Source organism: Lampris incognitus, chromosome 2, assembly GCF_029633865.1.
Source record: "Lampris incognitus isolate fLamInc1 chromosome 2, fLamInc1.hap2, whole genome shotgun sequence".
NCBI classification, from domain to species: domain Eukaryota; kingdom Metazoa; phylum Chordata; class Actinopteri; order Lampriformes; family Lampridae; genus Lampris; species Lampris incognitus.
In genome coordinates, this window is record NC_079212.1 from 8,342,571 (window position 1) to 8,356,447 (window position 13,877).

The following is a 13,877-nucleotide window of genomic DNA, read 5'->3' on the forward strand; positions in this document are numbered from 1 at the left end:
ACTGACGGCTGCTGCAGCCAACCAGCGGCTGGCTGAGGGGATCAGTGTGCGTCACAGCTCACCCCTCCCCCTCCCCCTCCTCTTCCCTCCCACCCTACTCCTTTCTCTGTCATCCTCCCTCTGCTTCTCTCTCTCCCTCCCACCCTCCCACGTCCACTCCTGTGTTCTCTATCTTCTCTCTCTCTTTCATGCACACATAGCTGCAGGCCAACCCCAAGTATAGACAGTGGCTCATTCTTTTTCACAGCGCATCTAATCATACCTATGCTACCTACAAATAACACAAATTTACATGTGTGTGCGTTTATTCGTACATACATGCACTTCAGGCATGCTCAAACACACACACATTCGCACGCACACCTCCATGGAGGGTCACCTGGGGAATGTCAAGGTCAGATTGTGTAGGAGGGAGGACGGGAGGATGTTGACATTATTGTACATGGCGTCAGAAAAAAAAGGAGCCATGACTGCATGACCTAGATCTCCAGTGCGCTGCCACAATAGCAGAATTAATTCACTTGATCTATGTGTTGTTGCAAGCACTGCGAGGGCCCCCGGCTGAGGAAATTGTCCACTGAGGCTGCAAATATGGATGACAGGAGCAGCTGAGCAGCCACAGGATGAGACGCGAATGAGGGTCCGACCCTGACGACCCTGACGGCTGATCCCATTTCAACCTCATTTGGGGCCCATTGGTAGTGTAAGATGCCTCCAGATCTTGATGCATCCTCTCTCTATGTCTTTATCCGCTGACGTGATGATGTTCAGAACAGAACATTAACTGTGGTTATGTAACCAAACGTTGTGACCTACAATGGATTTTTTCATACTGTAGATTTTCGCATTGATGCATGGCAGTGGCGCACGTCAGTCGAAGAACTCCACAGAGAACGTTTTACATTTCTGCGACCCTCAAATTTGCACATCAAGAGGCATTAGGATGTGAGATACCATGCTGTGATGAAATGCTGGCCAACATTGGAGGTTGTATCATCAGTACTGAAACTTTTTTCAGAACATTTCATTAATATTTACGTTACTATAAGATCCTGGCTTGCACAGATTTTACGGAGTATCATTTAGTACTGAGTAAAACATTGAGCAAGTTGGACACTTACCGAGGCAGTGTCCAAGTTGTTAGTACATCAAGTATGTACTGGACACTACTGTTCAGTAGGAATGCAGTATGCATTGCAAACTACATACGTTAAATTTTGAGTCACATCAAAAGGCAAGGAACTTCATAACACGAAAAGAACTTGCTTGCGAATTAGAGGAACGTCTTCGTTTTAGCTCACACATATATGACAGCTGATGATTGCTTATGGCATGAAACAGGCTTGTCCTGTCCATTAAAGAATTTACTTCAGTCACTGGATTATTTTGCTCCTTATTTGTAGAGCACTTTCCCTACTTTTGAGTGTTTCATTTAATTAAGTTTTATATATATATATATATATATATATATATATATATATATATATTTGTATATATATATATAAGTGGCGAGCCGGCATGGAAGAATGAGTCGAGAGGCAGAGCTCTCTTTTTAATCACAACTCCCGTGCCCCATACACCCCACATGACCCCAGGAGTGCTCTTATTTACTCACTCGCCAGAATTACTTACACCATGATTTCCCCCCCGAGGTCACAACCGGCAACATTAGTCTGAGTCACAGTCCTACAGTCAGCCAGTCCATAAACGGTCTCCTACTTAGTCCGGGTGGAACCCCTAAATAAACACCACAATAACCACAACATCACTAAAACACAATTTCAACATGAACATCAGCAGTCCCATCAGCCGTTGCACTCCCCCAGCGCAGAACTGCCAACAGTCAGAGTGACTGCCTCCCCCGGTCGCTACATAGCCCCCACCTGAGGGGTCAGTCGTCCTCGACGACCCCATCACACAATACATAGTCCCTCAAATGTCCAGGCTGTTGTGGCTGGCGAACAGGCCGCCTGGGTCTCACTGGAAGCACAACTGCGGGAGAGGTACACTGATTGGCGCATGACGCGCTACTGTCACCCCTGACACCAACAACAGGCGGAGCCAGGTTGGTGTGGTATTGGGAGAGTCTGTCCTGGTGCAGAACCACCATGCACCCCTGGCCAGGCATGCGTACCCGGTACACCACCTCAGACAGCTGGCCAATGACCTCGCTGGGCCCCTGCCAGTGGCTGCGAAGCTTGGCGGGGAAATCCCCTTCTTGTGAACGGAACAATAGTCAAGTCAAGTCAATTTTATTTGTATAGCCCAGTATCACAAATTACAAATTTGCCTCAAGGGGCTTTACAGCAACACAACATCCTGTCCTTAAACCCTTGCATCAGATAAGGAACAATTTCAGAAAAAAACAACCATTTAACAAGGAGAAAAAAATAGGAAGAAACCTCAAGGAGAGCAGCAAAGGAGGGATCTCTCTCCCAAGACGGACAAGATACAATGGATGTTGCGTTTACAGAATTTACACCGTACAACATTGAAAGAAGATAACAGAATGATAATGGAATTATAAAATATATGAAGAATGTGATGAGGAGGGGTGGCACGGTGGTGCAGTGGTTAGCAAGGTCGCCTCACAGCAAGAAGGTCCTGGGTTCGAACCCCAGGGTTGTCCAACCGTTGAGGTCATTCCAGATCATCCTCTGTGTGGAGTTTGCATGTTTTCCCCGTGTTTGCATGGGTTTCCTCCGGGGGCTCCGGTTTCCTCCCACAGTCCAAAGACATGTAGGTCAGGTGAATTGGCTGTACTACATTGCCCCTAGGTATGAATGTGTGTGTGTGTGTGTGTGTGTGTGTGTGTGTGTGTGTGTGTGTGTGTGTGGGCCGTGTGTGATGGCCTGACGGCCTGTCCAGGGTGTCTCCACGCCTGCCGCCCAATGACTGCTGAAATAGGCTCCAGCATCCCCATGACCTGACTTCGGATAAGCAGCTTGGATAATGGCTGGATGGATAATGAGGAGGATGCCAAGCAGTGTCCAGACGCCACCCAATACACCCATACCTTATCCTCTCGCATGAAGGCCTGTCCAAGGCACCGTGTGTCATAGGCCCTCTCTGCTGAACTCTGGCGGTTGCAGGAGTTGCAGCAGTGTACATGCAGCACCACATCTCGTCAACAGCCAGGCCAGTAGTGCTGCCCCTTGATGGAAAACATGGGGACGGAGCACATGGGGCACCAATAGCTGCAGGAGGTCGCTCCCTCGTCCAGGAGCTTGCCATCTCCAGTACGCCAACCCGTCGTGGAGCTCGAAGTTGCCCCATTGAGAGTGGTAGGCCTTTACCTCGTGCCCCAGTACTGACACCTCTGTCCACTCAGGGTGCCACCCCATCTCCAGCAAGCCCTTTGTCAGTGCCAGGGCCACATCTGCCTCCTGTTGCTGCGTGGTCAACGGGAACTACCTCTCCTCGTTGCTGGCGGTCTGGATGGCCGCCACCGTCAGCATCATCTGGCCCCGTTCCTCCTGCCGCTGGCAGCAGAGGCATTCCAATGCCACACCGGGGATTTGTGCCTGCTGAGTAGACTTCTTCTACCTCTTCTTTTTCATCGTCGTTGGCCAACCTGACATACGGTCAGAGACCGGGGGCCTGCTGAGTAAGCCGCATGGAGAGTACCACCTCGGCCCGTTCAGCTTCACAGAGAGCCTCACTGAGGGACTAGGGTATGGCGAGGCAAACATGCTGGCGCAACTGCGCCGGCGTGGGCCCCTGCAGGAAAGCGTGGAGGGCCAGCTCCTCCTGGGCAGCTGCATTGAACTGCGGATAACCGCGTTGGGCATGTAGCTGCACATCTGCAGTGAAGGTACCCAGGCTCTCTCCTTCTTGGTGGCAGCAGCTGGCTAGCTACTCTCTGCTCTGGTTAGTGAAGGGTCGTTGCCCGAATCGCCTCTCCAGCACCATGGTCAGGGCTTGGAGGTCCCGCTGCTCCGCTGGGGTTAGTTTGAGGAGCACCTGCGAAGCCTTTCCCTCCAATGCCAGAGCCATGTGGATGGCAGCTTCCTCGTTGCTCCATCCGCTATGCCATGCCCCTAATTGGACTTGTGAGAGGTACGGCTCTAGCTGTGTCATCCCGTTGTACTTGGGCAGCTTGGCTGGTGTTCTATGTGCAGTATCTCTCCTGGTCGCTAGGGGGTGGTTGGTGGCAGCGGGTAACAGGTGTTCCCTGTATTCACCCCCCTGGCCTCTAGGGGGCGATGGGGCCGTGGTGCACTGGAGCCATGAGCTGGAAAACTTCCATCTCTGGTGGGTTCCGTCTTTTGCCACGTCAGGTTTTCCAAGCACCATTCTTCAACGCAATCCCACTTCTGACGCCAATGTGGTTAGCTGGCATGTAAGAATGAGTCGAGAGGCAGAGAGCTCTTTTTAATCACAACTCCCGTGCCCCATACACTGCACGACCCCAGGAGTGCTCTTTTATTTACACACCGGCCAGAACTACTTACACAATGATTCCCCCCCCCCCCCCGAGGTCACAACCAGCAACATTAGTCTGAGTCACATTCCTACAGGCAGTCAGTCAGTAAACGGTCTTCTACTAAGTTCGAGTTGAACCCCCAAACAAACAACAAAACAATAACCACAACATGAACACATCATCACTAAAAAACAATTTTCACGTGAACATGAACAGTCCCATCAGCCATTGCACTCCCCCAGCGCAGAATCGTCGGCAGTCAGAGCAACTGCCTCCCCTGGTCGCTACAATATATTGGAGAGGTGACGATCAGCGAGCAGCAGTATGGTTTCATGCCATAAAAGAGCACCACAGATGTGATGTTGGCTTTGAGAGTGTTGATGGAGAAGTATAGAGAAGGCCAGAAGGAGTTGCATTGTGTCTTTGTGGATTTAGAGAAAGCATATGACAGGGTGTCGAGAGAGGAGGTGGGGTATTGTATGAAGAAGTCGGGAGTGGCAGAGAAGTATGTAGGAGTGATGCAGGATATGTATGAGGGAAGTGTGACAGTGGTGAGGTGTGCGGTTTGAATGTCAGATGGGTTCAAGGTGGAGTGGGATTACATCAAGGATCGGCTCTGAGCCCTTTCTTGTTTGCAATGGTGATGGACAGGCTGACGGACGAGATCAAGCAGGAGTCTCCGTGGACTATGATGTTCACGGATGACATTGTGATCTGTAGCGAGAGTAGGGAGCAGGTTGAGGAGAGGTGGAGGTATGCACCGGAGAGAAGAGGAATGAAAGTCAGTAGGAGCAAGACGGAATACATATGTGTGAATGAGAGGGAGGACAGTGGAATGGTGAGGATGCAAGGAGTAGAGGTGATGAAGATGGATGAGTTTAAATACTTGGGGTCAAGTGTTCTCAGTAACGGGGAGTGCAGAAGAGAGGTGAAGAAGAGAGTGCAGGCAGGGTGGAGTGGGTGGAGAAGAGTGTCAGGAGTGATTTGTGACAGAAGGGTACCAGCAAGAGTTAAAGGGAAGGTTTACAAGATGGTTGTGAGACCAGCTATGTTGTATGGTCTGGAGACAGTGGCACTGATGAAGAGACAGGAGGTGGAGCTGGAGGTGGCAGAGTTGAAGATGCTAAAATTTGCATTGGGAGTGATGAAGAAGGACAGGATTAGGAACGAGTATATTAGAGGGACAGCTCAGGTTGGACGGTTAGGAGGCAAAGCAAGAGAGACAAGATTGAGATGGCTTGGACATGTGTGGAGGAGAGATGCTGGGTATACTGGGAGAAGGATGCTGAATATGGAGCTGCCAGGGAAGAGGAGAAGAGGAAGGCCAAAGAGGAGGTTTATGGATGTGGCGAGGGAGGACATGCAGGTGGCTGGTGTGACAGAGGAAGATGCAGAGGACAGGAAGAAATGGAAATAGATGATCCGCTGTGGCGCCCCCTAACGGGAGCAGCCAAAAGTAGTAGTAGTAGTTGTGGTGATACATATATAATCACCAAAGGTGTAATACTGTATGCTAAATATGTATTTTATCATGAAACTGTTAGATACAAGTGAATTTAGTCAACGCCGGTTGCCTATCATCCCGCGTCTTCCGCCATATTGCATCGGTCAATTTTCCGTTCATGTCCATGGCAACAATTACAGCGCAAACATTTGTGGGATGGTTGTGTTAGTTTGGTGACCATAAAGTTTATACTTTCAGCAATGTAGCATGCACTCACATACCATAAAACATAATACATTGTCATACTCACATCATTCATGCTAAAATCTACATACTATTTGTATGTTGTTTGTTGCACGACCAATCAGATAACAGCATTTAACACTCCTCTCTCCGTTCCTTATGTAGGCTGCCGTTTTGAAGTTCTACCTCTATAACTCACGAGAGAAGCACTTGGTATAGTGCCTGATCCATCATACAGTGACTTGCCAGTGGTAGACAGCGTTACCAAGACTTTTCTAAGGAGAGTCAATGTTTGCTGCTCCCAAAAGACACTACAACTCGCTGGATCAACAGTTCTCAGTCAGGTCCTCAGGTACCACAAAATACTGCTGGTTTTCTATCTTTTCCCCCGCTTTTTCTCCCCAGTTGTACTTGGCCAATTACCCCACTCCACCCCCTCTGCTGATCCGGGGAGGGCTGCAGACTACCACATCCCTCCTCCGATACACGTGGAGTTGCCAGCCGCTTCTTTTCACCTGACAGTGAGGAGTTTCACCAGGGGGATGTAGCGCGTGGGAGGATCACGCTATTCCCCCCAGTCCCCCCCCCCCAAACAGGCTCCCCGACCAACTAGAGGAGGCGCTAGTGCAGCGACCAGGACACATACCCCCCCCCCGAACAGTCGCCCCTGACTGACCAGAGGAGGCGCTAGTGCAGCGACCAGGACACATACCCACATCCGGCTTCCCACCCACAGACACGGCCAATTTTGTCTGTAGGGATGCCCAACCAAGCCGCAGGTAACACGAGGATTCGAACTGCCGATCCCTGTTTTGGTAGGCAACAGAATAGACCGCCACGCCACCCAAATGTGGCGTGTCGTGACTCTTGCTTTAAAATTTGAGGAAATGTTTCATGCTCAACTTTGTTCCATTTACAGATCAGGTTATCTTCTGTTCACTTTGATATTGATTGTAAAAGGTATTTTGACCAGGGGTGCCCAAATTTTTGCACCCCACTGTATGTCAGCATACTCCTGCAGAGTAAGGTTGGCGTTGTGCTCACGCTACCTTGCCAACCCAAATAACTACTTATTACAGGGGGCTGACGTTTGATTGCGCTTGCTTGGTAAATGTAAAATGACAAAACAGCAAGCCAGATGTCTATGAAAGTAGTTGGCCATATATTGCTTTCGCTTAATATATCACTTACGTAATTAAAAGAGCAATCCATTTGGTATATGACAGATTATTGGCGGGGCTGTGAGGCCATAACTTCACACTGAGCGACCTTAACACTTGTACCCGTACGTCAGTCAGTCTGTAGTCGGACCAATAGAAAACCAGCAGAGCAGCAATAGTGAAAAGCCCACCCTAGTCTTTCCCCTTAACGTTTAGTTTTGGACAGGCACTGCAAAATGTGAGAACGCTAACTAAAGTTAAACTAAAGTCTAAACTCAAGTTGAATGTGTGATGGTTTTCGAAAACTGACTGAATGAAATAATGGAAATAACATGTTATTGCACGAGAGTTCAGATGAAGAAAGTAATTTGGGTTTAAGAGCCCTCTAATTTCGATTGCAGATCAATTTTTGGGTTTGCAATTCTCTATTCTTACCAAATTTCTGCGTATCCACAGTTTTGAGATGCAATGATCTTGGTGTTTGTTGGCCATTTTTTTTGCGTTTCAGTAAACTTACTAAGGTCTTCCCCTACGCTTGTCCTCGTCTTTGCGTATGATGTGGGCAACTGCGTGCATGAATTATGCAGTTGCACGCATGCAAGTGTGCTGAAGACGCCGAAAACGGTTGCAGAAGGTACGGGAGAGGTCATGTGTGTGTTATGGCCTACACAGTAACAGGGGTTGACTGGAGGCTGTCTCAGCCCTGTGTGTCTTCCCACCGCTCTGTCACTTCAGCAGGCCAGTATGTCAGTTTACTGGAGGGGAAGTGCAAAGTAGACTGTCACCACAGCTGTCATAGCATGACAGGATCACAGAGGATCAAGACAGGAGCTTCTAGGTGGTCTTTGGCGATTTCAGCAGGAGATTTCAGCCTGTGATGCTCGCCACCACGATGTGCATGTTTGGAATACACTGAAGCCCACAGACTCTATTTCCCCCGTTTGGTGACAGTTGGCTCAGTATTCAGAGCTGAAGGGCTTATAGCTTTCTCATTAAACTTTGATTCAGTGGTGTGTTAAAAATTCTCCTTGAAGTTGTTATATTTTATGCTCTTGTAAGAGTACGTGATCACCGTGGGTGTTATATACTACGTACTATACGTATATTTATAACCTTTATATAACTGTTAAGTGGAACACAGTATCGTGACGTATCCGATGCAATCCAACCGTATGGAAAAAGAACGGAGAGATTCATTGCCAAGTGTTCTTAAAGCAGTCTTCATCATATATGATGGCGCATTTGTGTTAGCATCCGCCCTCTCTCAGTGAGTCACGTCATATTCGTTCGAGATTATGAAATAGATTGAATATGTAAATCTGAGGGTATCTGTCTCTTCCGTCGTATGAGCTCATCTCCAACTTCATAATCCTGTTCTTTACAGAAGTTTATATAGAACATCGAGTCTGGCCTTGCATACATACAGGGTGATGTAATGGGTCACCAGTTGCAGATTATAGCATCTGGTAATCTCAACATATGGCTGGTAATCTACAAACTATCATTAATATCCAAGCTGCAATTTCCAAGATAGCTGAAGACACCATTCATCAAAATGTACTAGCATTTTGGTCAACGGTGTCGTTTTGAGAAATTCACTCCCATTGACAAAAATTTTTTTAAAAGCTGTATGTAGTCAAGTTCTCTATATGAGCAATACTCTATTCAGCCCACGTGCTTTTCCCCAAAAACATAAAAAAGGAAGATAGCGGTGCAAATTCATGTTTGCAGTGGCCTTACCCAGTACTGTCCATGCAGTGTCTTTGTCCACGTCTGCGTTCTAAGTTTGTCTTCGTTTGATGGCTGGGAGAGCTGGCACTGGATCGGCTGGGAGAGCTCGGTCTGCTGTGTCCTGTGGTTCCCAGGGACCACGGCCCTGCCTGGAGCTGTGCCTGAAGAGGAAACACCGAGGGCGGTCTGACAGGGGGCGGAAGCGGGGCATGCTAAGCTAACTGCTAGCCCATGCAGACCGGCAGGTCCGGTAACACCGAGGGCGTCTGGCGGCAGCCTTGCCTAGTGTTGACTGTGTTTTAGTGTCGTCGTGTGGAGTGCGGGGAGGTGTGTCGAAGGTGTCTGGCTGGGCGAGCTGGCGCTGGATCGGCCGAGGGAGCTTGGTCTGCTGCATCCTGTGGGCCCAGGGACCATGGCCCTGACCGGAGCTGCACCCAAAGAGGGAACATCGAGGGCGGTCTGACAGGACATGGAAGCGGGGCAGGCTAAGCTAACTGTTAGCCCATGCAGACCGGAAGTTTTTTAGTTTACATATGTTTAGTTTGGTCCCTCCACTGTGGCTGCATTTGGCCAGCAGCTGCCTGAAGTCTTGGCTCCTTTCACTGTAGAGACTGACTCTGTTGGAACATTTCACTACTGACTTAAATGTGGCCCTCTCTAGTCTCCTCGATTCAGTTGTACCTCTCAATACCAGAACTAGTCGACTGAAGAGGCCTACACCCTGGTTTAATGATGAGACACGTGCTCTTAAGCGGGCCGGCAGGAGACTGGAACGTAAATGGCAAAAATCAAAATTGGAAGTTTTTTACCTATCTTGGCACGAGTGTTTATTGAAATACAAGCATGCTGTATCTGCTGAAAAAACAGCATATCTCTCTCACTTAATCAATATTAATAAACATAAGCCCAGATTTCTCTTTGACACTGTAACTAAGTTTACTAAAAAGCAGTCGTCTATTAGCTGCTCACCATTCACGGCCCATGAATTTCTAGATTTTTTTCTGCAATAAGGTTGATGGAGATCTTGAACAAAATTCGTTTTTCAACTCCAGCTACTCCTGCAGATCCTGTCTTACCAAATTCATATCTATACAATGAGTCGCTGATAGTCCCTGTTATTACTGCTTTTGAAACTACCTCTCTTGGTACTTTGACTAAGTTCGTGTCAGCTTCTAAACTAACTGCTTGCCTACTTGACCCCTTACCAGCAAAACTTTTTCCAAGACCTCTGGCCTTTTCTGGTACCTACAATGCTAGACATTGTTAATTTATCACTTACTACTGGCATTGTTCCCAACAGTTTTAAGAAAGCTGTGGTTAAACATCTACTTAAAAAAACGCACCTCGATCGAGGATCTCTTAATAACTATCAACCAGTCTCTAAACTCCCATTCTTTTCTATAGTACTAGAGAGAATTGTGTATCAACAACTTTCAACGCATATAGAAGAAAACCATCTATATGAACCTTTTCAATTGGCTTTCAGGCCCTGTCACTCCACTGAAACTGCTCTGACCAGAGTGGTGAACAAGCTTTTACTAGCTATGGACTCTGATTCCATTTCTGTGCTTCTACTACTGGACCTCAGTGCAGCCTTTGACACCATTGATACTATTAGACAGATTAAATTGTAATTTTGGTTTCTCTGGCTTAGCTCTCTCTTGGCTCAAGTCCTACTTATCTGGAAGAACACATTGTGTCTGCTATAGTAATATGACATCAAAATTCTCTGACGTTAAATATGGTGTACCTCTGGGCTCAGTTCTTGGCCCTCTACAGTGGTTAGCGCGGTCATCTCACAGCAAGAAGGTCCTGGGTTCGAGCCCCGGGGTTGTCCAACCTTGGTGGGTCATCCTCTGTGTGGAGTTTGCATGTTCTCCCCATGTCTGCGTGGGTTTCCTCCAGGGGCACCGGTTTCCTCCCACAGTCCAAAGACATGTAAGTCAGGTGAATTGGCCATACTAAATTGTCCCTAGGTATGAATGTGTGTGTGTGTGTGTGTGTGTGTGTGTGTGTGTGTGTGTGTGTGTGTGTGTGGGCCCTGTGATGGCCTGGCGGCCTGTCCAGGGTGTCTCCCCGCCTGCAACCCAATGATTGCTAGAATAGGCTCCAGCATCCCTGTGACCCTGAGTGCAGGATAAGCATTTCAGATAATGGATGGATGGATGGATGGAAGGAGTTTAGATATATGTGTTAGTTTGGATATATGTGTGTTCTTGCAGTTTTTGGATGTGTTTTTGTCATCGTGTTGCACTGCTGTGGGCTGGGGGAAATGATGTTTCATTTCATTTCATGTGCGCAAGTTCACGAAATGAAACGACACAAAGTGTTTCTGATTCTGAAAAGAAGATTTCACGAACAAATTAAAGAAAATGCAAACGGATACACTTTTGGTTTTATTTCATTGTTATACATATTTGCTCTGTCCTAACACTGCTGTCCACAGTAGCTCACAGCCCCATCTGCTCTCCTTGTTGACTTTGCTCCCAAAAGGCCCACGTGCACATGCGTGCACACACATGCACGGACGCAAAACCTTCAGTCGATATTTCATCTTTTTCAGGTCAGCAGATAATGCAACCTAAGAACACTACATGCATTTGTCACCAAGCGTAAATCCTACCTCTTTAACCGTAATGAATCCGTCAATACACTACACGTCGTAGGCTAAATATCTCTCCCAGCAGATGCTAAATAACCACAGACAAGCCATATCTGGTTGCAGTCGTAATCATTTCACCTCTCAGTATTATGCAGTGAACGGCTGAATTAACTCAATATTTAAACGAAACCGTGAAATTCCAAATCCCATTGACTGCATTTGCATTCAACTGTAGCATACCTCCCCCTGATCTATGCAAAACATCCAATAAAAAAAACTATCGTTTATTAAATATAGAATGACCTCCGGGAAAGCACGTGGCTTGCTCTTTGACTAACATGTCAAGATTAACTAACGTCCTTAAAAGCTCTCCGTATATAACCGCTGTATGTCCATAAGCAATGTGATAAATAGCTTAGAAGAGTTTCTTCTCAATATGCAACAAAATAAATATCCAGTGTAAACCGAGAGATGGGGCCGCATTCCCTCTCTGTACTCCTTCAAGAAGGTCTATTGCATCAGCGTTGCTTGCATGAATAAGATAATAGTTCTCCATAAATAAACATGATTTGTCTCTATAAAACCCATACATATTAATCATAAAACACTCGTGTCACTAAACACCTTGGTCACTGTTGAGTTAGCTTACTCACCTTTCATTGCTTGGCTTGAACTACAAAATGAGTTAAGTTTTGTGTGTTGGTTCTGTACACTGGATATGAATCAGTCATGTAGTCCTACGGAAATGAGAAATCGTTCATAAAAAACAAAAAACAGCACTGCAAAGCGTTGATTGGTTGGAACGAGTGAATGGCTGTCGTACAGAATAAATATTCATGTCACACAAACTGCAGTCCCACCCCCCCATTCACTCCTCCGGCTCTGCTCGGCTGGTGCGATGCAGGATTGCGGCACTGGAGGGCGCTAACACGTGCCAGCCCCCATGACCCCCCCCCCACCAGCTGTACTCCTGTACAGATGGGTCAACTCTACGAGGCACAGTGTCGTCATATGAAAGATGGAGATGTGAATGTGTGCAAGAGCCCGGTGCACAATGGGACAAGACCGTTCTGCCTCGAACACCTGCATTGCAGAGTCTCCACAAAGGCCTGCAGCTAGCTCCAGCGACCACGCAACACAATAAATAAAATACATTCAAATTATCATATGTAATACATTACCGGTTAATATAATTAATAAACGGATAATGCCGTGATTTAAAACTGTTACAATATATCCCTTTTCATGCCATTTGGTTAAATAACCCCAACCACTTTCTCAATTACAAGTAGCAGCAGGAAATAGTCGCCCACCACTGATTTGTTTCGAGTTCCCAACACAAACCGAGCGCTAAAACTAATCAATATTTTCCTTACCAAAAATAATAACTGAAATGTAACCGGCGTGACAAATCCAAGCGATACATTCCGAAAGGCTGATATGAAAAAGAAAGGAAATGTCTGTGAGAAGTGAGGCGGTGGGCCCCCCCCCCGGTGGCATCAGAGATATTCTACATCCTTATTTAGTATATGCACACGCTAATAGGGCAGCCCTCACGATGACGACAATGTTAGGAGGTCTACGCCCCGACAGAGCGTCCTTCACGTCTCCTTTGCTCCGCTACCGAGGCTGACACGGGTGTCAGGTAAAAGACGGCATTGGGACGCAGCCGCCGTGGATGCGCTGATGGCCCGTTCAGGAGGAGGTGGAACGCTACAGTCACACACCGCACATCTGGACTTCCACCACTTTCCGAACACTGTCGGAAGCTTGGGGAAAGTAAATACTGTATGCAAGTTGGTCTTTTTTCCCCCAAAAGGAAACGAAAATCACCAATATTGTGAAAAACAGATATGCGTGTATCAGGACTATATTCAAACTAGACAGCTATCATGCCAAGTCTACAGTATTTGGCAGGCATAAAGATAGTCGGGATGCCCCCGCCCCGCCTCGCCTCGCCTCGCCTCGCCGGGTGACAGGAAACACAGTTCGCTTGTTTTCAGTTCGTGTGATCTGATTGTCTAAAAACTAAAAAGTCAGAAAGAGGCACCAGACAGTAAGGAAGGACAATTAAAACAAACCGGTAAACAAATAAAGAAATCTCTCTATATAAATATAAATTCTAAAACAGTCTTGTTATACTTTATGAGTTGGTCACCGCCGCCGATGCACACCCAAAATATAAAACCGCAGTCCGGAGACGAACCGTTCGTTACGATCTGAACTCGGAGCACCTTTAGCTTCTTTTTCAATCTGCCGGTTAACACGTGG